Consider the following 2,500-nt stretch of genomic DNA (forward strand, 5'->3'; position numbering starts at 1 on the left):
CTTCCATCCACTTTCCCCATGAGCCCATCTACCCGGCCCACGCAAACTCAACCCATGGCAGGAGGAAGCCTCCAAGCCCGCAACCAAGCCATCTGGGGTAGCAGGGCTTAACCCAGGGTGGTGTGAGTTCCGGCTGGCCGGGCAGGCCTTTCAGTCCTGGAGCCACAAGCCTAGCCTTGTGTTCATGAGCTGCTTTTCAGGAGTGGTTGGGAGGATGTGGTCAGGATTGCAGGAGCAAGAGGAGGCCAGGTGCCTTTGTGCTGCCCAGAAGAAGTGTCCTGTCCTGTGTAGGAATGTGGTGTGGTCTCAGGCCAAGCTGTCAGCGGTGAGGCTGGGCGTCAGGCCGGCCCAGGCCTGGGTTTTCCTGCTTTTCCTAGGTGGAAAGCATTGCGTGCCTGCCAGGCTGTGTGGTGTGAGTTGTGCATCCAGACAGCTAGCTGTCTTTTCCCCTGTGGCTGGTGTGATGTTGGGTTGAGGTGGAGGTGCGAGGCAGTGAGTGAGCCTAAAAGTAGTGGGCAGTGGCTGTGAGGCAGCAAGCAGCCTAGTGGGCTGGGGAGCGGAGGCAAAAGCCTACAGCACCCGGTATTCCCAGGCGGTCTCCCATCCAAGTACTAACCAGGCCCGACCCTGCTTAGCTTCCGAGATCAGACGAGATCGGGCGCGTTCAGGGTGGTATGGCCATAGACGCCTCACACTGCTTCCCAAAGCCCCAACTGCTGCTCGCTGCCTCTGCGGGGAGCCTCCGCTCGCCGCTGCACCCTTGCCAGCCTCTGCAGCCTCTGCCTCTGCCGCTCTGGCCTCACACGCACCTGCTGCCGCTGCTTGGGGGACCTGATCCAACCCACCCAGCACAGCCTCTGCGCCCAGCCTGCTGCTCTCGCCGCCGCTCACCGCTGCCTTTCTCCTCCTCTTTCGCTTTCTCTCTCTCCCTCTCACCCTCTCTCCCTCTGTCTGTCTGTCTCTGTTGCTCTCTGTCTCTTGGGAAGGCAGAGGACGCAGGACTGTTTTCCCAGAGGCTCACCTTCCATGTAACCCTCTAGCCTGCATGAGGGTTGCACGTTGAAGAGCAGCTTTAAGGCCAGGTGACTTGCAAGGTTCACCACTTGTCTTCAGAGGCCACGACTACCAAGGGCCCGATGTGATCTTTGCATGGATGTGGGAGAGTTTGGCTGCTTCTTCAAGATTTGGATCTCACTCCTCTACCTCCCCGACCTTGCTTGGCCACCGGCCACGATGCGAGGAGAAGAGTGGGGTTTGCAGAGCAATGTGGAATTCACTTGGCTGGTGCTGTTTCAGAAGGACCTTCGACCTAAACCTCATCCTAAATGGAAGCCGAAGCCAGAAATGGATCCTAAGGAGAGTGTCACTCCTCGCCCCACCAGTAAGCCTCACCTAAAGCCTCTACCCGATTTCAAGCCCACACCTAAGCCCAAACCTCTCCCAAGACTCACCCTAAGCCACAATGTCTGCCTGAAATCACACCTTCAACCTGTCCCCTACCTCTTCCTGACGCTAAACTTGAGCCCCATTCTGACCCTGACCCGGAGCCAAAGCCCCAGCCCAGTGTCACCCTAAGCCTCCCATCTCATGAGAGCCTTCAGTGGCACCTCTGATGCAGCCTCTTTAGGTTGCTATGCTTAGCCTACCAGGAATGGGAAGCCTAAGTGGAAGCAGAACCGTGGCCTCACGTCTCAGCCCACTGGAACCCCTCATCCTTAGTGCTCAGGCTCCCAAGAAGGCTAACAACCTAAGGCCAAGCCTCACTGGAACACACACCCATGCCTCGGGTTGGAGTGGAAGCCCTCCACCCAAGCAAGAAAAGGGTGCTCTGTGCTTGGAATCCAGGAACTCCAGAATTCCGGGAGCATTTGTCTCGGCAACGTTGCCGGCGCCCGTTTCCCGGGCCTCGTTCCTCCTCATCTACCCTGCCGCTACTTTCCAAGTCTATGCAGTGCACCCCGCGAAAGGACAACGTGTGTCTCTAGCAGGAAGAAGAGGAAAGAAGCAGCCAGTGTTTGCTTGTTTGCCCACTGTGGGGAAGAGAACTCAGAGCCTCCCAGTCAGTGCTAGGCCAGCTGAAACTGTCAGTACACACTGCAGAGTGTCTCAGCATCCCTCCATCCATCCATCCATCCATCCATCCAGCCAGTCAGCCAGCCAGCCAGCCAGCCAGCCAGCCAGTCATCCAGCAATCCATCCATCCATCCATCCATCCATCCATCCATCCATCCATCCATCGGTCGATCTATGTATCTATCAATCAATCTATCTATCTATCTATCTATCTATCTATCTATCTATCTATGTATCTTTCAGTCCATCCATCCATGCATCCTTCCACGCGTGGCTCCGTCCATCCATCCACCATCCATCCAATCAACATCCATCCATGAATCAGGCTGTACGGCCAGCCACCCCGGCATCCATGGGTGGATCCAGGCATGCATCCACCGACCCAACCATGCACGCATGCATCCACCATCCATGCATGCATGCATGC

The 2,500-nt window shown here is 56.9% G+C and overlaps 1 non-coding gene across 1 annotated transcript; it reads right to left on the minus strand.

The window, feature by feature from the left end:
• Positions 1-567: 567 nt before the first annotated feature.
• LOC150062867 (5S ribosomal RNA) lies at positions 568-686 on the minus strand. Its single transcript, XR_016535728.1, has one exon. It is a non-coding gene; the product is annotated as a 5S ribosomal RNA (ribosomal RNA).
• Positions 687-2,500: the final 1,814 nt, after the last annotated feature.

This window comes from Megascapheus bottae, chromosome 5 (genome assembly GCF_031878675.1).
Source record: "Megascapheus bottae isolate mThoBot1 chromosome 5, mThoBot2.hap1, whole genome shotgun sequence".
NCBI classification, from domain to species: Eukaryota; Metazoa; Chordata; class Mammalia; order Rodentia; family Geomyidae; genus Megascapheus; species Megascapheus bottae.